The sequence below is a fragment of the Nymphalis io genome, chromosome 8 (genome assembly GCF_905147045.1).
Source record: "Nymphalis io chromosome 8, ilAglIoxx1.1, whole genome shotgun sequence".
NCBI lineage: Eukaryota > Metazoa > Arthropoda > Insecta > Lepidoptera > Nymphalidae > Nymphalis > Nymphalis io.
In genome coordinates, this window is record NC_065895.1 from 12919504 (window position 1) to 12941952 (window position 22449).

A 22449-nucleotide genomic window follows, 5' to 3' on the forward strand; every position below is an offset into this window, starting at 1 on the left:
TATGTGATGCGGTAGAAACTATAAGAACACACTTCAGCGAAATTTTCGAAAATATTCAACAATAATTGTTACCTTAATAAAGTGCGTTTAAAATAAAAATGAATGTTTACGTTTACAAGCATTTAAATTGTGTTTATCGCAGTCGGTTTCAATTTATTCGCTAAATGTAGAAAATGTTTTTAATGTTTTAATTATAAAACAATATTTTAGCGTTAGAAAGCTATTATTGTTGCAAAGAAATAAACATGTTGATATTCATAAAGAAATAATCGTATGTATTTTTTATTTACAATATATATCTTAACTTATCTAATTGGCAGCGTGTTTTTAATTATGTAATTAATAGTGAATGAAAAAATGCCTATTCCTGCTAGCGCGATTGCGTTCACGCGACAAAAAAGGTTTTACCATTTAGTAAACATTTTAGTTTAGTCTGTGTTCTCGGCCGTGATCGCGCGCGTCGTGCTCCGAAGTTCTGAACGAAAGTTAGCGGGATATTTGATAGAAATATACGTTTTAGTCAGGCAAATAAAATTATCGTGTTAGAATTGAGTGACACATTGATAAGTAACTTTTTATTGTTGGTTATGATTTGTTTGGGGATTGTGTTTTGTACAAAGTGCTAGTGTCATTTGGATTGATTGATTTACTATTCGCAAATAATTATTATATGTAAGTAATTTTTTTGATTGTTTTTTTTTTAATTCGAAGGTTTTTGTTTTTATTTTTTCTAAAAAGTCTATATCTAAATATACTTTTACCTAAAGATACTTTTCGTAATAAAAACTGTATTATAATGATAATGAACAATGTGTTTCCGTCTTTCGTATTCTGAGGGTCGTAAATTCAAATCCGGGCTCTATTGTAAGAGCTATTGTTATAAAATAGCAAATTGTTTCAAGAAAACAATCTATGCTATTGTCATTGTATTGAATCTAAATATTTTCAAAATACTCGATAATCTATGTACGATAGAGTAATTACATTTTATATAACTATGTAATTATTTTTATCTTTTAATAATAGAGTAACCCGGCATATGTTCTCCATTATTTCTATTTTTTTTCTACATTTGCGTATTAAAATTTTATTTACTATAAATATGTATTTCTTGTGATGTTTCTGCCTGCACCTGTCATATAGGTACCTTAATAATAACCAGTTACAGGGTTGTAGGCAAATATTTAGTATGTATGTATTTTATAGAACACGAATAAAATAAATAAATAAATAGTAATTGTGTCGTATTTTTTCGGTAGCGATGACAAGGATAGAAAATTATATTATTAATAGATGTGTGTTTTTGTCTTTTATTCGAATGTGAGATATATATAGGTAAATTGTAATTGTTATTAAGATATAGCTTGTAATGAAGGTAGACATAATATGTTTACCGGTTCGGGGAATTACCCAAGTCAACGCTGACATAACTATACCATATATAAGTAATCTTGATATGTTAGATTTGTAGATCTGCAAAATGAAAATCAAGATGTTCGCGATAACATGTATCTTTTATAAGTATATAATTTATAGTGAACTATTTTATGTTATCTGAAAAAATAAACGATAATCTCAGTACAATGTATTTGTCAAACAGTATATAAAAATACATATAGTAAATATATGACAAAATGGCTTGTGGCGTCGTGGTATGTGTTAGTTTACGGGTATATATAACGAGCACAGACCGTTGCGGTTTCGCATGCATTTTTCGCGTTTTCAGCGCGACACCTTCGTCTTATCCAAAAAAAAAATGTATATAACCTTGTTTTTCTTTTTATATACTTAGCGACGATCCTTTGAATGAGTCGAGATAAAGGTTAAAATTTCTGAAAATACTTAACACTCCTTTACATTAAGAAACAATAGAAACGAAGAAACAAAATGGACCTCTTCTTTAACTTTAGACTGTTATTGAATACGAATATTGATATTTATGTATGTTTTTATTTCACTAGCAAAATCAAGCAAAATTTTCTTCCTGTACCAATATTGTCGTGGCGATCAGTTGAACGACATTCAAGTACTAAGTAATACTGGTGGTAGGGCTTTGTGCAAGCTCGTCTGGGTAGGTACCACCCACTCATCAGATATTCTACCGCAAAACAGCAATACTTGATATTGTTGTGTTCCGGTTTGAAGGGTGAGTGAGCCAGTGTAATTACAGGCACAAGGGACATAAAATCTTAGTTCCCAAGGTTGGTGGCGCATTGGATATGTAAGCGATGGTTGACATTTCTTACAATGCCAATGTCTAAGAGCGTTGGTGACCACTTACCATCAGGTGGCCCATATGCTCGTCCGCCTTCCTATTCTATAAAAAAAAAAAAAAAGTTAATGTCCTACAGCGTCACTTAGTAGCGAGTTAGAACAAAGTGGATATATTATCAAAACCATCATTGTTCATGAAAATATGAACAAAATACCTATAAGTGCCAACCTTCATGGTGATCAGTCAAGAGGTTTCCAAGTTTATTTATTTCAAGCATATAAATACTAACAACCATTATATACTCTATAATATGAGGAGAGGAGGCCTTTAGCCCAGCAGTGGGACATTCACAGGCTGTTTCGGTTCGGTTCGGGTGTAATGTAAAACCATAATTTAACTGTGCCAAGTCGTGACGAGCAGTTAATTATAATATGCCAGAATATATTAATTTATGTTCATAGAAAATAATTGCTTGTAAGTAATGAATGAACATTAACAAGGTGATATTACAAACTTAAATTACGAGTACAGTATCCATTTACATAACAGTAACAGCCTGTGAATGTCCCACTTCTGGGCTAAGGCCTCCTCTTCTTTTTTTTTTTGAGGAGAAGCTTATTCCACCACGCTGCTCCAATGCTGGTTGGTGGAATACACATGTGGCGGAATTTCAGTGAAATTTGACACATGCAGGTTTCCTCACGATGTTTTCCTTCACCGTCAAGTACAAGATGAATTATAAACACAAATTAAGCACATGAGAATTTAGTGGTGCTTGCTCGGGTTTGAACCCACAATCATCGGTTAAGATTCACTCGTTCTAACCACTGGGCCATCTCGGCTTTTTTCCATTTACATATCATGATTAAAATACAGACTTAGACAGAATGCTTTCGATTCGAGTCGAAGCGATTTCAATCGCCCTTTTCCGTCAGTCTTGTCAAATAATATATCAAATCTTTTTTTCTTTGGTTGGCATGCGGCCAATGTGGCCATCTGATAGTACCACCGCCGGCCATATATATTGGCGCTATAAGAAAATATTAACCATTTCTAAATAGCCAATGCGTCACCAACATTGGGATCAAAGTTCTCACTACACCTCAGACCTGAGAAGAACCGGTGAAAGAAAATCAGCAGGTACAATATAGCTACACTGTCTCACACATGTTCCCTTCAATTTGGAATATAACAATACTAAGTATTGCAGCTTGCTAGTAGAATATGTGATAAGTAAAATATAAATAGATAAATATAAAAGGTTGTAAGTACTTTCGAAGTGTCGTCAATTTGGCCAGGCAATGTATGTTATGACTCAATCAAGCCGCGTGAGACAATGTTACAAATGGTCACATAAGTGTTAAGTTATAATATATTTGGTGTTGTACTTGCACTTCTCTGTACCCATGGTTACGTGTATGCAAAATTTCATGATGATCGATTGAGTGGTTAAGAAAGCGTAACAAACAAACAAATTAACAAACTCACTTTCAAATTTATAAAATTAGTAAGGATGCTAATTTTCGTAGATGGAAAATATCTTCATAATTAGATACTTTGTTTTTGGATCGGTTCAATAATGCGTTTATCTTTAAACTAATGACAGCATTGTAGATTCCGATCTTTGTGCAATCGCCTTCAAGATCGTTAGGGCTCCCGAAGACACGTAAGGAGGCAAACTTTTTACGTATATGGCGCCATTTTTATTTAATAAAAATATACTTAAGAATATTTAATCTTTTTGCAGGTTTATGCATTTTGTTATTCCAGGGAAAAATATACGTTAAAATATTCACTGTAGATTTAAATTTAAATTTTGTCTTAATGTAGAATCAATCTTTTGGTTATTTGTCTTACTTCCGTCTTCCTTCTTGGATGTGCAAGAAGAAATGTCGTCAAGGGATAATATTTACATATGTATATTTCAAAAGCGATCCCATACTAAATTCGCTTTTTTCTTTTACTAGTAAATTTTTCCTATAATTTTTTATCTGTAACCTAAAATAAATAAAAAAAAACTGACAATTATTGAATATTTACTACAACAATGTGTAAAATCTGTTTCATATATAAGCCGGTCGTCGGCATCGACTATATCACTAATAATGTGTAAAGGTGATATCAGACAATCATATTCACTCTGAATAACGTTCATTTGAGTGAATTTTCGTTTCTATGCCTATTACCAATATCCGAATCTACAGGTTCAGAGTGAACAGGTTTCTTTTAGGCAAGCGTGCTACGTTAAGATGTAAGGTCTAAGGACCGTGTCGATGCTTAAGATCAGGCAAGTCAGCGGTCAAACGCTTGCCTATTAAGTGTAAAAAATGTTCACTAATGAATGAATTTGTCACGTTTGTTTTTTTCCCTCAGACGTGTCACTTGCAAATAGAAGTGAAATTGAAAGATGTTAAACGAGCGAAAAATGAATCGTCTGTTTCTACCTTAAAAGATAGCGTGGAACTCACGTTACGGTAAGCATGTTAATCGTTTATCGAAAGTGGCATTATTGTAAGAAAACTGCACGAAATAACATCGATTAACTAGTTTTTAGCTCAGATTAATTGTTAGATAATACTCAAAGCAAGTTATTATAAGATATTGTGTAAGAAATATGACACAAATTTTTTTTAGATAATATTTCTAATTAGCATATTTTATATAATCTGATCACTATCTGGCGGCTTTTTTGCCACCACCATTGCACACTTATATATCATGATTAATAATAAATAGGTTAAAATAAGGCTTTAGGATGGCTTATTATATTTTTTATTTTATTAATTCGAGTCATCATGATCTTTGCATGCAATTTTATTTTGTACTTTCTCGTTTTTGTATTTTTTATATATTTACCATTGCTGGTTTTTTGAACTATAATAAATGTCTTTACTTGCCCGTTAATATTTTATATGCAGATGGTTAGTTTCTTAAAAGTGGAATCTTATGATTATTTTCAGTAAAAACCTTTTAGATAGAATAATATATTTTATAGTGGGAAATAAAAAGTATTTACTCAAACGATCTTGAACGTAATCCTCATGTACGAATACATATATAAGAAATTCAAAATGTGAAATTTTCAATATCATGTGGTAAATATTCTCCGTCTCTTTAATTGTTATAAATGTTGATATAATAACCGTAAGAGTGATAAGGACAGCATACCACGTCACTCTTACGTGGTATATCGGTTCTCCAACCATACCGTACCATAAAAATTTATCACAAGTTTACAAAGTTCATTATTGTACTATGTTTTTATTGGTTTATTTTCATCCACCTTTATTGCTTTTTTGATTAACTTCTATGATTCATTTGATACGTTATTATATTCTGCGGTCGTTAATTTCAGTTTTTGTTACGAATTATTCTTAATATGTAATTGTTATAGAGCTAACTTCTTTATGGTATGTTTTCTTGTCATCAATATAGGATTATTCTTTTTTTTTTTATTTATGCATATTTTCTTTGTTATATCATATTTAAGATAAATGGTTGGTAAACATGTAATTTAAACGAAGACTGAGGGTTCAAATTCGGGCAAGCAACAATTATTTTTAATGCGTTTGATTTGTGTTTAAAATTCTCAAGACGGAAATGGTAACATGTGTATACATTACATCGAATTGAAGCAGCAAGGTGGATTAAGCTCTAAAATATTCTCATCCAAAAGGAGAGGGGTCCATAGTCAAACAGTAAGACAATTACAAGCTTGTGCTTTACTTATTTTGAATAAAAAATACCACGTGGTGACTTCAAAATGTTTTGATATCCTATTATTAAATATCCTTACTAATATTATAAATGCGAAAGTCAATTTGTTTATTTGTTTATTACCATTGACGTGACGTGGTATGGTTATGACGTGTTATAACTACTCCTGTACCTGTCGTTGTGAAATTTTGTAAAAAAGTTCTCAGGTGCATAGAAAAGGACATAAGGTAGATAAAAACCTCCTTTTAAATGCGGGTCAAGCCGTGGGCGGAAGTGAGTATGAAATAAAATCGATGTACTATCTGCGTATCAGATTTCACTATCATTTCTTCGAACGGTATACTAAATGATCATGATCTTCTACCATTCTTACCAGGAAGCGGATATATATACGCACGCTAAGGAAAAACCGCTTGATTGATACTATAATTGGCTGTCATGTCTTGTCGGTTAAAGAACGATTAATCTGTACCATTATGTGAAATTAGCCTTATTTAAATGTAGATGGGATAATTGATCTGCTTATATAAAGTATTTACTTGAATTGTTTTTATATAATGGAGTTATTGAGTTTGATCCAATGACTTTGATTGTATGTATTTTATTATTGATTGCGTGTAGGTGGACGAGCAAGAGGTCCACTTGATGTGAAGTGTCCTTAGTCATATATTTGCACCATACTTTTGACATAATTTCAAATGTATCTTGTCCATTAAAACTGCCTCTGTTGCTAAATTTAAAATATTTGTAAAAGACCAATATAATATGTAATAATGTCCTCCAGACTGAATTGGGCCACGGCAGCCAATCTCAAGAGAGATTAGCCAACTTCGCAGGAGATATTATAGTTCACAAGTGTGTGTGCAAACACAGGTGCACTCTCTATTCCCTAACTCTTCGGAAATATCGGAAAGATTTCAGGCGCAGGTACAACGGCTACGTAAAGCCGAGGCTTTCCGAGGTACAGGAGTGAACATACTTCCAACTTCCAGACTCCGGGCTGCTACTGAGAATTTTCTAACAGAAAAACCCAATAACTTTTTATTAGCCCGACCTGGGAAATCAACACAGGACCTTCTGGTTTGCGGCTTTACATCAAGCTACTAGACCAACGAGGCAGTCAGATATATAAATATTATATGTATTTTATATAATATATATATATATACACTTCAGAGATAATGTACATTTAGCCGCCGCCTGGCTAGTGTTTTAAATAAACACTCGCTAAACGACGTTTATAAGTAAGGTCGAAAAATATTACCTAGAAGTTTGGCTTTTGAAATACGAAGGTTTCTATAATTATTGTAACTTGAACCTTTTGCAAGTTTCCAGGTATAACTTTCGTAATTATTTAAACATTTAAAACAATATTGCTTGACATTCAATACGGTCACATACTACATTCTTCGATAAAAGGTCAAAATGTTTTCGTGTAAATGACATATTCATGTCACGTCATCATGGTGTATAAAGATTTATCTACAAATATGTTTTCTCGAGTACTTTTTAATTGTATATATATTGAGGTATATCTACACTATATCAAAGATGAATTAGGTTGTTTAATAAATATTATACCTTATTATTAGGTTTTAGTTTTTTGTTAAAATCTGCCGGGAAGGACTATACTCCACCTGATGGTAAGTGGTCAGAACAGTGGGGAAGAATGTTCTGCACTAACTCCCCCCTGCTGGCCCACACGATGTCTCTTCACGCCTCGTTTGAAGTGTTCGCCCAGTAGTTAAAAGTTCGACCATGATGACTTCTATTAACTGTTTTAAACAACTAAATTAACGATAAATAATGATATATAACGTTTTTTTACCAAACAAACAAATAAAAAAGAAAAAAGGTTAAAAAAAACAGAAGAGAAAGAAGTTCTAGCTAGCCTATTCATATATATCCCAGCAGTAAGGTACTGCTACCTTCCACTGGTTCTTAATCCTTATTTTCTAAAATACCGAATGAGCGGGTCATGACATAAAAAGTGTTAACCTTGCCGTACGATCGGTCGATGCTTGAATTGCATCCTCGTTTTCGAGTGCCATAGCTAACGGACAATCAGCTAAAATCATCATAAAGTGATGAAAGAGCATTATGGTAACAAATTCATTGTGCAGTTACATTAGCCCACCAGTAAGATTGTGGTCTTGAGGAAACAGCACATAAAATAACCTAATTGCCTATTCACACAGACTTGCTTTAAAATTATACATTTATCATATATATACATATATAAATATTCATTCTTATTTTTGTTCGCAGTCTATGTTTTCAAACTTCATTCATTCAGAATGAGATAAAAAATTGTATCGTAATCGTTTTATGATCTAATATTTAAAAAAAAAAACGTCCAATTAATTACATAACATTAAAAAAGATTGATTTTTGTGTCAAGTCTTGAATTCAATTTTTTAGTTGCATCAGATTTTTCCATTAGAAATGTTACATATTAAACGTTGCACTCCTATTGGATTTCAATTTTATTTGCATTGCATCTAGAGAAATTTTACTACACAATATTTACTTCTTATTAAAGAATTCGTTGCTCTATTAAATGTATATTATATTTTAATTAATGAGACACATGTGTGCCTTTAGGTAGAGCTCTTTCTTAAGTTTAGGTTATATTTTAAAAATATCAATCGTACACGTAATCGCCACCAGTGCAACGGTGATGGGGAACTAACCTGAACTCCAAAAACAATTCCAAAGAAGTTTAGTATTAAATTGGTCAGCCGTAAAAGACGACAATATCCTTTTTACAGGCAGAAAACAAAACCAAAATTCTTTTTACATGCAGCCTACACAAAACAAAATATCGTCATGTTGAATCGAATGAAAGCTAACACCGATTTTAAATGTAGATGTATTAAGTGATTAAGTACTCTCTTTAAACAAATGAAATATACAATCACATATGTACAATTTTATATATCATTTAAAGATATCAACGAATGCGAACTGCACGTTTTATTATAATCTACTTACTGGTGGTAGGGCTTTGTGCAAGCTCCTCTGGGTAGGTACCACCCACTCATCAGATATTCTACCGCAAAACAGCAATACTTGATATTGTTGTGTTCCGGTTTGAAGGGTGAGTGAGCCAGTGTAATTACAGGCACAAGGGACATAAAATCTTAGTTCCCAAGGTTGGTGGCGCATTGGATATGTAAGCGATGGTTGACATTTCTTACAATGCTAATGTCTAAGAGCGTTGGTGACCACTTACCATCAGGTGGCCCATATGCTCGTCCGCCTTCCTATTCTATAAAAATTTTTGCACTGTGTCATAATCTGTATTCTAAATAAATAAATTGAAAGATATGAATTATATTAAGATACCTTTTTAAGTAACAAAAACCCAAGACCGTGAAGGGTTCATTGACCTTTGCTCGTACATTAATTACATTCGCACTTACTTAAATTGCTTTATAAATCATATAAACATTTCATTCAAAGTAGTGAAATGAAAGATAAGCGCCATACGTCTGATGTTAAAGCGACTATTTCATAGAATTACTTATGATGTCATTCATATTTATACATTGTATAGATTTATGTTTGATGATTGATATCCAGTAATTTTAACGTAATTTACTTTAAACAAGAAATAAATCAAATGTCTAGTATTAAATGGTAGAGTCATACAGTAACAGTAACAGCCTGTAAATGTCCCATTGCTGGGCTAAGGCCTTCTTTTCCTTTTTGAGGAGAAGATATTGGAGCTTATTCCACAATGCTGCTCCGATGCGGGTTGGTGGAATATACGGGTTGGCAGAATTTCAGTGAAATTAGACACGTGCAGGTTTTCTCACGATTCCTTCACCGTATAGCATAAGATGTATTATAATCACAAATTAATGAACATGAAAATTCAGTGGTGCTTGCCCGCACCACCCACGATCATCGGTTAAGATTCACGCGTTCATACCACTGGGCTATCTCGGCTCGGTAGAGTCATAAGGTTATTATTATTATTGTCTGTGTAAGTTTATTATTTTCTGCGCGTCGGTCGAAATTATTTTTATTGAAATTTGCATTTCCAATTTTTTTTTAAATTGTAAACACTAATAATGGCAATCATAAGTTTATAAATTGAATTCCTTATTAATGTTTATAAGGGTCCACTTGAATAAAAAATATTTTGAATTCGTTTTGGGTAAGTTCCCTCAAATAAGGAATTTGCTGACTATTACCGCTGGCCGACCTGATGCTAATACTCCTTAGCATTTACCAGGTTGGTTTCCATCATACCCCTGGTGGCGTTGACGCGCTCGATTGATGGATTCGTTTAATAAATTTCCTTTTGTCGGCTCTTACGATGCCTATGGTTTGAGTTTGTTTCTATTCATGGTGACACGCGATTTTGATGCGTGTAGGATACACATTAAATGTTATTGTTATACAGAAGTCGCACGTATGCCTTTCTTACATTTGACGATCGTGTTTTGCGATAAGTTTTAAGTTTGTTCTTAACATTATAATGATAATAATAACCTGGGACATTTTTCACACACGGTCATCTGATCCCAAATTAAGCTTGTACAGAGCTTGTACTATGGAAACCAGACAACTGATATACTACATATACTATTTTTCTTTTTGTAAATACATACTTATATAAATAATTACAACCAGACTCAGGACAAACAGACATGTTCATGCACACAAATATCTGTCCTGGGTGGGAATCGAACCCACAACCTTCGGCGTGAAAGGCAAGCATCCACCAACCACGCCAACCGGCTCGACATTTCCACAGATATAACAATAGAATATCTGCATCGTTATCTAGACGTTAATAAATATCTATTTTCCATACATATGGTTCCTCTTCCTGATAAAAAGACAGTTAAAGGCTACTACGCACATATACTTACAGTGAAAGGATAATAATTCTAAATTAAACGTAAAATGGAACAAAATGCGTTCCGTAACCGTAACAGCCTGTGAATGTCCCACTGCTGGGCTAAAGGCCTCCTCTCCTCTTTTTGAGGAGAAGGTTTGGAGCTTATTCCACCACGCTGCTCCAATGCGGGTTGGTAGAATTCACATGTGGCAGAATTTCAGTGAAATTAGACACATGCAGGTTTCCTCACGATGTTTTCCTTCACCGTAAAGCACGAGATGAATTATAATCACAAATTAAGCACATGAAAATTCAGTGGTGCTTGCCCGGGTTTGAACCCACGATCATCGGTTAAGATTCACGCGTTCTTACCACAGGGCCATCTCGGCTTCAAAATGCGTTCATCTGATGTTATTTATTATATTATAACTGGAATAGTTTGCGTGTCTTTGTTTGCCGTGGATTAGGATACAGCGTATAATTTTAATTATTTATTAAAAAATATTAAGATTAAAATTGTGTAAGAACCGAGCGTGTAACTAATTATGCTTGTCAGTTAAATAATTATTATTGCGAAAGAATTTCACGTCACGTAAACATGAAAGTTCAGTGGTGCTTGTTTGGGTTTGACACGCAATCATCGGATAAGATTCACGCGTTCTTTCCACCGGGCTGAATTGTTGTATCATTCATATGTTAAATTCATATATATATATATATATATATATATATATATATATATATATATATATATATATATATATATATATATTATGTTACATTGTGGACAGGCAAATCGGCCATCTGATGGTAAACGGTCAACGCTACCCATTCCTTCCATCGCCTATGCGCCACCATTCTTGAAAACTAAGATTAACAACTCACTCACCCGTCAAACTGGAAAACAATAATACTAAGTACTACTGTTTTGCGTTAGAATATCTGATGGGTGGGTGGTACCTACCCAGACGGGCTTGCACAAAGCTCTACTACTATTATAAAATATCTGTATATAATATTATAGTAGACCGAAAAGTAGATAGGCATTCAGACAAGTCTTAAATCTATGCAACAATTAGAAATAGCTTAAAATAAACTTCCTAAGTTTACATCCTGCTTCCCCCTTCCTTCTTAAGTCCACGCGAGCCAGTTCTCGATGTCACCGCCTAACTGTGACATCAATTCCATCGCGAACAAAGAAATTTGGCAACTCCTTTCTTTGTCGCACTTCCAAAAAATGGAATTCCTTACCAGCTCACGTGTTCCCCTCCTCTTACAACCCGGGTTCCTTCAAACGAGGCGTGAAGAGGCATCTTGCGGGCCGGCAAGGCGAAGGCGGCTAGTGCAGAACGTTTTTCCCGGCTGTACTGGCCGTCGTCGCGTTTGGACTCTACTACCACTTACCATCAGGTGGAGTAGAGTCATTTGCCCTCACGGCGAATATAAAAAAAAACCTAATACGATTGTTATTTACATAAGTAAATATGATGAATGCAAACATAGCTATTATTTATATTACATTTAACTAATTTAATATCAATTTAAGCGTTAGCGTGCAAAATTTACTATTGAAAATAATATCAAACAAATTATATTTATGGTTATATTAAAAATCAGAAAATTAATACATTTTATTTATTTCACCTATATCTATAGTATTTTTAATCTGGAGTCTCCGTGTGTATTGTCTTTGCATATCTTCACATTTTTAAATAAAATAATAATAATATACATTTGATGATGCTGTAAAATACCATTGACAAAAGGATGACTAGCCCCTACCACGGTATACGGTCGCAGGATAATCATCTGACGTATGACTTTCTTAAGCATAATGGCGCCAGTGCACCAATTTTGTGACGAATTGCTTTATATTTGTATTCAGAAACAAAGGAGGTTTTTGTTTTTTTTAATAGTATACGAAGGCGGACGAGCATATGGGCCATCTCATGGTAAGTGTTCACCAACGCCCATAGACATATATATTGTAAGGTATTAGTAAGAAATGGTATATAATAGGTATTGTAAGAAATGGTTAACCATCGCTTATATTGCCAATGCGCCACCAACCTTTGGAACTAAGATGTTATGTCCTTTGTGCCTGTAATTACACTGGCTCACTCACCCTTCAAACCGGTACACAACAATACCAAGTACTGCTGTTTTGCGGTAGAATATCTGATGAGTTGGTCGTACCTACCCAGACGAGCTTGCGCAAAGCCCTACCACCAGTCAATTTGTGGGTTATCAATGTGCCTTTTTTGAGTTATATTCCTTGATATTGTGAATGATTGACAACTGATATAGATGATTATTTTTATAATGGATGATAGCCTGTATTTATTTAAAAACATTATTGACCAAATTATTGTACTTGGTACAAAAGGCGTATTTAATGCCTGAAGGCTAATAATATAAAAACAAATAATTAAGAAACATTATTCAGAAAATGATCGCGCAGGTGATGTTTGAAGGTGAGCTTCGAAGTCTTTCTGATGTTTACAGGTCAGGCTTGTTCCAAAGTCTAAAACCACGAACAGAGAATGAATTATAAAGAAAATTATACCTTGAGATTTATGTTGTTTTTTTTTAATTATCGTGTGTATTTAACTCCATATGTTCGGCGATTGTTATCCAATTTTATTAAAACTTTTTTGAGACAATTAAAGTCAATATTTTAATATTCATTTCGTTTTGTATAGTAGCCGAGATGGCCTAGTGGTAAGAACGCCTGAATCTTAACCGAGGTTCAAACCCGAACAAACACCATTGAATTTTCATATGCTTAATTTGCGATTATAATTCATCTCATACGGTGAAGAAAAACATCGTGAGGAAACCTGCATGTGTCGAATTTCACTGAAATTCTGCCATATGTGTATTCCACCAACCCGCATTGGAGCAGCGTGGTGGAATAAGCTCATAACTTCTCCTCAAAAAAAGGGAGAGGAAGCCTTAGCCCAGCAGTGGGACATTCACAGGCTATTCCTATTTTTATAGTAAATATAACACCACGAACATTCTTTTCTAAATTCAAATTTTTAATAGAAAACATTATATGAGCGATGTACAATCATTAGACTTCATTCGGTTTTTGCTCTGAAATCAGTCACGCGGGAAGATTTCCTCGACGATACGATGTTATTTCATACTTTCTTGTGCGATTTCATTCATATGTTAATAGTAATTATTGTATAATTAGATAAGATATAGGCGATTTGTAAATATTGTTTCATTATTTGCTATGAACAATCATAATATACTGTGTGTTATATAAAACATTTTTCTGATAATAAATTTACACATAGCCTGCTGTGCTATTTTGTTAGAACTCACTTGATTACTACGTGAAATGTTGACAACCGACTTATGGATGTTATAATGATTACGGTCAATGTCGCATATCAATGTTACATTTCACGACCTTTATGCTATTGGTTCTGCGCCTGAACTTTTTCACTTCCATCGAATTATGTGAGTGAAGTCATAAAGACTGCACTTGTGTTTGATACGTTGTCGTCCTCACTTGTGTACTATTTCTTACGCAGGTGGCTAATTTCCTCAGAGTTTGGCCACCGTGGCCGAAATCAGTCGGGAGGACATAATTATCATAGAAATATTTTTTCAATAATTTGTATTACAAATTTAAACTCCGCCGACTACTGAGCATTGATATGTTAAGCTAACTCAGTCACAGATCGCAAATGTAAACCCGCAATAATACCTTTTTTTTTTCTTCAATTAAAGTTTTTTTTTCTTCAAATTAATTTTGTACGATTCATTGTATGAAACCGTGTCGTAATTTGCTATTTCATAAATAAATTCTGAGATCTTCTGTCTTGAAGTGCTTTTATCACGCTCTGGTCCCGTATCACGTATTGTTATTTCGATGGTCTCATTTCTTATCTCGTATATTGCGTCTGTATCAGCTCTATTGCGGACAGCGGTAACGTCTTCATCATCATCGGTGTAGTACGTACAACTGTTCATGTGCCGCGATACTGCCACAACTGTTTGGGAGACGCTCTTGTGTAACTGCTAAAAGACGATTCATGTCCATTGTTTATGGTGAGTATGTGCAACCCTGTCAATTATAAGAACTTCCTGATCGTAATCCTACATTCAGTTATATGAAACGCCTTTTTAGCTTGAGTTTAATTTGGGTTCAGTGTAATATAAAAAGGGCTTCGTATATTTGCTCACCTGTGTACCTTGGCTATAAACGCTGTTCGGAAGTTCGTTTAACTTGAGGAGAAAACAATTTTTGCGTGTTAAAATTTATTTTGAAAATATGAAAAGAATCGAATAATTCAGTAAAAATATTTTTTCCAAACTTTGAAGCCATATGCGACGTTTGTGATACTCTAAACTTAACTTGGGTCAAGGTAGATTTAGAGCAATTAACATTCCTGTTGGTAATTTTTGTAATTGAACATTATTACACGTCTCGGATATTATTAGAGTATGCGCTGTCTGTCCCGTGATTTCTAGATATAGAGAATTTTATTTTTTTGTACGTTCGACATAATTGTTGCGCAAAACTTGATATCAATGGAGTTATTTTTTTTTTACTTTTTTTTTTATAACTCTTTATATTAAACTGAATAATGCTAATCTTATCAGTTATGGTATGTCAGTCTTATTTATCTCGACGTGTTACGTTTATATCTTGTAGTATTACGTTGTTGAGTCACAAAAGAAAACATTGATATAAAAACAGCGCTTCAAAAATTCCAAACAAATATTTGGGGACTTATTACTCAAATATATTATATTATATCACTATATTGTTATGTTGGGTAACTATCAATTTTTTTATTTAAGGTAAACATAAAACGGTTCAGTAACTTTTTGTTCTGTATTTGTTAATCAATTGTATAATTGAAATATATTGTTTTGTAGCTATTCACAAGCTTTAGTGTTAGCTTGTCTAAAGCACTTCTATTAAAAAGGCTTAGAGCTTAATCGACAAAGCTGCTTCTGCTGCGGGTTAGTGTATTTACGAGGCTTTTAATTACATTCAACGTAGTATATTTCCTCATTCCAAATTCATTGACTTATCAAATTATTTTGAACTCATTCGCGTCATGACGCCGCGATTTTAAATTAAATTACAGATATATAAGAGAGAGTCCGTGTTCCATCCACTGGGCTCTGTCAGGTCATTTAAATCTATTGTAGTTGCTAAAAATAAACTAATACGTAGAATAATTAACAGCCAAAAGTAACGAGTGACTGTGATCTCATTGTATATCTGTTTAGTGCAAGAATAATAATAAAATGTGATTGGCTATTTTTTAGTTTGAATATAAACATTAAGAACTACGAACTATACTATGATTCGTTTATTGCATTTATTATAATCGACATATTTTTTTGTATATTTCTATATTAATAATATATTTCTCGAAAATTATTTATAGAGTTAATTATTTTAATATATGATTATGATAATGATAATGATGAATAAACAATTGAATAGCTTGTTTTTTTTTATATAGAATAGGAAGGTGGACGAGCATATGGGCCACCTGATGGTAAGTGGTCACCAAACGCCCTTAGACATTGGCATTGTAAGAAATGTCAACCATCGCTTACATAGCCAATGCGCCACCAACCTTGGGAACTAAGATTTTATGTCCCTTGTGCCTGTAATTACACTGGCTAATTAAACTAGTTATTTAACTAGTTTAATGTTGCACAAGTGTGTGCATACATAAGTGCACTTTCATAATCCGACATGACCGGGTAGAGTTCAGGCGTACCACCAGCAAAACGTGCTTTCTGTGGGACGAGAATGTACATATAATAAGGAAGTATAATTTCACAGACAGAAACACATAATAACTTTTTACTGATTCGACCCGGACCGGATTCGAATCCGCAACCCAGAAATTCCAGATCTGTATGTGTGGTTTTATATGGTGTATGGTTTTAATAGATAAATAAAAATATTAGTGTATATGTTCAGAAGTTTATGTTCCAATGCAAAACAGTCCTATATAAATTGATTACGTATGTATGTACTTTTGTATATGCGTAAATCATAAAGAGCGGTGTTAGTCCAGTGGTGAGAAAACGTAAATCTTAATTGATGATTCCCAGTTCAGACCCGGGCAAGCTACACTGAATTTTCATGTGCCTTATTTGTATTAAAGCAACGTAGAGAAGTTCCAAAACCTTCTTCTCAAAAAGGAGAGGAGGCCTTTAGCCCAGCAGTGGGACATGTACAGGTGGTTACTTTTTATATTTTTAAATCATGATTTCGAAGGTAAAAACTGTTGTCATATCACTCAACATCGGATAGACATAATATATTAAAGTTTTCTTAAATTTTGAAATCTACAGCTCTATTACTCATGACTGACATTGAGTTCGTAGTTGTTGACCCCGGTTGACACAACGGTAATTGTTGCAGCCTTCGCGTGGAGTATAACTAACCTAATTATCTGCGAGCCTGACTTAATTGTGCCCAGAGATTGGTTGAGCAACGTAGACGTCTTAATACGAGTCTTGATCGAGTTTTATGTTATGGTGCAGTGGATAAACCATGCATACTGTCGAAGGTTACGTATTCAAAACCAGCATCGGACGTTAGGTTCAACAACCATTGTTTAGCGAATTATGTTATGTCTTTTTTAAATATTAATGTCATTTTAGATGTTAATTTTTAAACAAACATTTGTATAAATCGTTTATTATTTTGGTAGTTTTATGATATAAAAGACAAAAAGCTTTAACCTAATCGTGGAATATTTTCAATCGAGTAATGGAATATTTCGCGTAGCAGATTCAACCAGGCGAACGAAGAAATACAATTTATGATTTCAGTAGTGCTAAGCTTAAGAGCTCACTTGATGACTTGTAGCGATATACTATTTTGATACGTGTATCCTTGAAATGTTGTAATGATTACGGTCAATGTCGCATATCACTTTCTCAAGATTCACGACCGTTTTCTGCGAGTGAGCTTCGAGTTCGTTCTTACAGAATAACCGTACAGCTCCTATTGATGATAGCAAAGTATAAAGGTTAGGTTAAAAACTATATTTGCAAAGTCATGTAAATTCTACGTAAGATCGTCGCAAATCAAAATACATTTTATTCCAGTAGTCTCTTGCGAGCACTTTGGAATTAAATTAAATCAGTCTATTTGAAAGATTAAATTAATTTAAAATTTTATTTATTTCATTTGGTTCTTCAACAAAGTGTATACTAACTGTAACTATATATATATAAAGTTACTAACGGTTTAGAATGTAGATTCTATCAAAATTAAACAACGAGAAATCATTAGTTACTCTATTCGGAAAATTAAATTACACAGGTATAATAATTAAATACAATTAAATTTTTACTTATCCTGCATGAAAATCAACGAATGCTAACTCCACGCTTTTTATCATCTAATATTATCTTTTATCGAGTTTATCAATGTATTTTTAACATAATGTTCTATTTACTCAGTGACAAGGCTTTGTACAAGCCCGTCTGGGTTGGTACCACCCATTCATCATATATTTTACCGTTAAGCAAGCAATACAAGTATTGCTGTGTTCCGGTTTGAAGGGTGAGTGAGGCAATGTAAATAAAGGTACAAGGTACATCTCAGTTCCCAAGATTGGTGGCGCATTGACGATGTAAGGGGTGCTTAATATTTCTTGAACGATAACTTGTTTTAATTTTGTAAAACCTACTTTTTTATATATTTTAAAGTTTCGCTATGTATTCTATCAATGTTATACTTATAAAACCACCTACCTCATATCCTATCTGTAATTACTTACACCGTTGGTGGCCTGGAAGAGATCGCTATGTAGCGATAAGGTCGCCATAATTGTACATTTATTTAGGCAGTATACATGTTTTGCATTTTTCTCTTTGTGGTGTGGTGTACAATAAAGTGTAAAGTAAGTAAGTAAATTCTTGTTTGTTAAAAAGCTACGATCGCGGTTACATTCTGACTGCGATATATTATAAAATGTTAGATTCTTACATAAGAGATACTAAAAGTTCGCCTTTCATAGGGGTCAACAGACGTGCCCTCTGTTTCGGGGGTCGTGCGTGTCAATATTTGTTAAGTCATCTAGACATTTGGTCTGGGTAAATGATGACCACTGTTGATATTTTACACCCTTAGAAAATATAATCTGAATCAGATTAGTTTCAAGTTGACATATATTATCTACATATTTTAGCATTATCCATATACTTTATTATATATTAGCAAATGATGTTATCAAATCGGTGTGTGTTGCAATCTTTTTTTAATTTTTAATAAAATTTGTTTATTTCAGACCTTCGGTTCATATGGTGTTGATAGACGAAACATGTATACCTAAAAAAACTATATTAGTGAAAGAATAAAACAAATATATTATATAATTATATATTACGTTATGTAAGTCAATATTATTGGATTTATTAATATTCTATCTAAATAAATTATTTTTACTTGGATGTAACGTTTTATAAGAATTATAACCGGAACCGGAAAGTACAGAAGTTTTCCCACGGAAATTTATTACATAGTTTCCCGTGCGAAGGGACTTCTATTGTTTCTTTTGCTATGTCTATTGTTTTATGGAATACGAAAAAAACATTGTTTAAGTGTTCTTATAATGTGAATTAATATTGTAACGCCATATTCATTATAATTAACTTTCACAAGAAGAGTATGAGTGCGTGACACGTTTAAATTATACGTGAGTAACTTATTGTATTTTGTTTGGAGTTATTTAATTAGTCCCGGATTTATGCCTACAAGGCACCTAGGGGCCTAGGGGCCCGCCAGTCCTTGTTTTAGCCTGGTCTATTGTTTAATGTACTTAAGCTTTCATCTGACTGCAAATATTGTGAGAGCACATAAATAATTAAAAAAAACTGTAAGTTCAATAACATTTACTTTCCGCCAGTGGCTTTGTCCGTGTTTGAGATCGGAGAGGGGTTAGGTTAATTTGGTCCTTTTCTGTAACTCTGACAAACATGTATGCAAAGTTTCATGTTCGGTTGAGTAGTTAAGAGGTGAATGCGTCATAAACAAACATACTTTCGTGTTTATAATATTAGTACGAACAATCCGTGCATTAAATTTCAATGGTCTGTATTATAACAATGCAGATCACGAGGTTCTCAATTCAAACCTCGGGCCAGGCCAAGAAAAAGTTATTCAATTTTTCCGTCAAAATTTTACTCAGTAGCCGCGGCAGTGTTAACGCTCCCGTGCCTTGAAAAGCATGTAAATATTGGTCCGGCGTTTTAACTTTCCAGTCGTGTCGGACTCCACCCCATTATGAAAGGGAGGGAATATAGAGTGCACATCTGCAACCTTTTCTTTTTAATGGTACTACTCGGTTCAGTAAAAAGTTATTATATTGTTCGTCTGAGTGTTGTGTGACATACTTCCTTATTATACATTCTCGGCCCTCGGAAAGCACGTTTTGCTGTTGGTGATACATCTGTACTCTATCCTGTCATGTCTTACTGGTGGTAGGGCTTTGTGAAAGCTCGTTTCGGTAGTCACCACCCACTCATTGATATTCTACCGCAAAGCAGTAATTGGTATTGTATTGTTCCGGTATGAAGGGTGAGTGAGCCAGTGTAATTTTAGGCACAAGGGACATAATATCTTAGTTCCCAAGGTTGGTGGCGCATTGGCGATGTAAGTGCTGGTTAACATTTCTGACAATGTCAATGTCTATGGGCGTTGGTGACTACTTACCATCAGGTGGCTCGTCCGTTGCGAATGGCTCTGTGTCTATCTGTGGCTCTATGGTAAATTGGTCGTGCTCTTATCATCACAGTTGGCGAGTTGTAGTTATGCAAATCACTTTATTTATGTATTTAATACAGTATACGGCGTACGGTCTACGTTATGAAGCAGTTAATAAAATCTAATCTGGGAATTTGCGAGCACTAAATTCCATTTCAGCTAGTTAATACCAAGATGGCCCAGTGGTAAGAACGCGTGAATCTTAACCGATAATCGTGGGTTCAAACCCGGGCAAGAACCGCTGAATTTTCATGTGCTTAATTTGTTATTATAATTCATCTTGCGCTTGACGGTGAAGGAAAACATCGTGAGGAAACCTGCATGTGTCGAATTTCCAAACCGCATTGGAGCAGCGTGGTGGAATAAGCTCCAAACCTTCTCCTCAAAAAAGGAGAGGAGGCCAAAGCCCAGCAGTGGGATATTCACAATCTGTTACTGTAGTTAATACTCGACCCCGCAGGTTTGTTTAATGAAATACCCTCATCAGATAAAAGTATATCGTGACCAAATAAAAATGATCGTGAAAGCGTCAAGATTAAATTGATATTTTATTTAGTTATAATTAATACGTCCAAGTAATTTATATTCGATAATGAAGCACCATTAAACAAATAGAACCTCTATTTAGGTCTATATATGCAATGGCGGTATTTAATCACGTATGGTTAGTTAAGTGCTCGCAAATAAAAGGTATTTCATCAAAGTAATAAAGTAGATAATTCGTCAAAGAAGTATTTGATTATATGATGGAAAGAATAACCTGTACATGTGCCACAGCTGGTTAAAGGCCTCTTCTCATCTTGAAGAAGGCTTAGGACTTGTTTCATTGCGCTGCTCCGTTGCAAGTATCCTCACGATGTTTCCCTTCACCGCCGAGCATAAAAACAAATTGAGCACACGCAATTCAGTGCTAATTTGGTTTGAACCCGTAATCTTCGCTGGGCCATAAAAAAACCTGATTAAAATTGGCTGAAATTGCTGGAAATAACATAAAGACGCCGGTAAAATAAATTTCAATGATTATATACTAACACTATAAATAAGCCGAGATGGCCTAGTGGTTAGAACGCGTGAATCTTAACCGATGATCGTGGGTTCTAACCCGGGTAAGGACCACTGAATTTTCATGTGCTTAATTTGTGATTAAAATTCATCTCGTGCTTGACGGTGAAGGAAAACATCGTGAGGAAACCTGTATGTGTCTAATTTCATTGAAATTATGTCACATGTGTATTCTACCAACCCGCATTGGAGCAGCGTGGTGGAATAAGCTCTAAAACCTTCTCCTCAAAAAGGGAGAGGAGGCCTTAGCCCAGCAGTGGGACATTAACAGGCTGTTACTGTACTGTACTGTTACTATAAATAATTATTCTTTCTATTTTCTTTTCTTTTATTTGTTGTTACTGTCTAATAGAAGCTTAATACATATATTATGTACATATAAGAATAATAATTAGTTACCTATTGATCGAGATATTGATTTTATCATCAAACAAATTAAACAAATCAAATACGATTGATATAATTGGACAACTTGACCGTCGGTCGATTGAGGTAATATTTGATATATATACTTTGACACTATTAAATTAAAACATTTATTAAATCTTGGTTTATTTATGATATTTTATATTATACGTTAATTGTTTAGATTATAATTTAGTAATGTAGCTACTTTAATTAAAATTTAAGTAAAGTATACTTATTTAAGTCCTCAGTATGAATGCTCAGAAACTAAATGTCGTGTAATGTATAAAAACTTAAATATTAAATTATATTCATAAGTAGAATTCTGTGTCCCGATTCACATCAAAACTGTGCAAACAGTTCGCTAGTCTCGATTTTGTTTGCAAAAGAATATCAAAGCAAATATAAATAATATTTGCTTTG

General features: G+C 33.8%; 1 protein-coding gene across 4 annotated transcripts in view; it reads left to right on the top strand.

The window, feature by feature from the left end:
- The first annotated feature begins 448 nt into the window (after positions 1-448).
- The window catches only part of LOC126769941 (uncharacterized), a 41869-nt gene continuing 19868 nt past the window's right edge, over positions 449-22449 (top strand). For 3 of the 4 annotated variants that reach the window (XM_050488969.1, XM_050488973.1, XM_050488972.1), the window contains exon 1: positions 449-672. The gene's annotated coding sequence lies outside the window, so the exon portion shown is untranslated. Of the gene's footprint in view, positions 673-4588; positions 4690-22449 lie in introns of all 4 variants that reach the window. The other variant, XM_050488970.1, reaches the window with a different exon arrangement.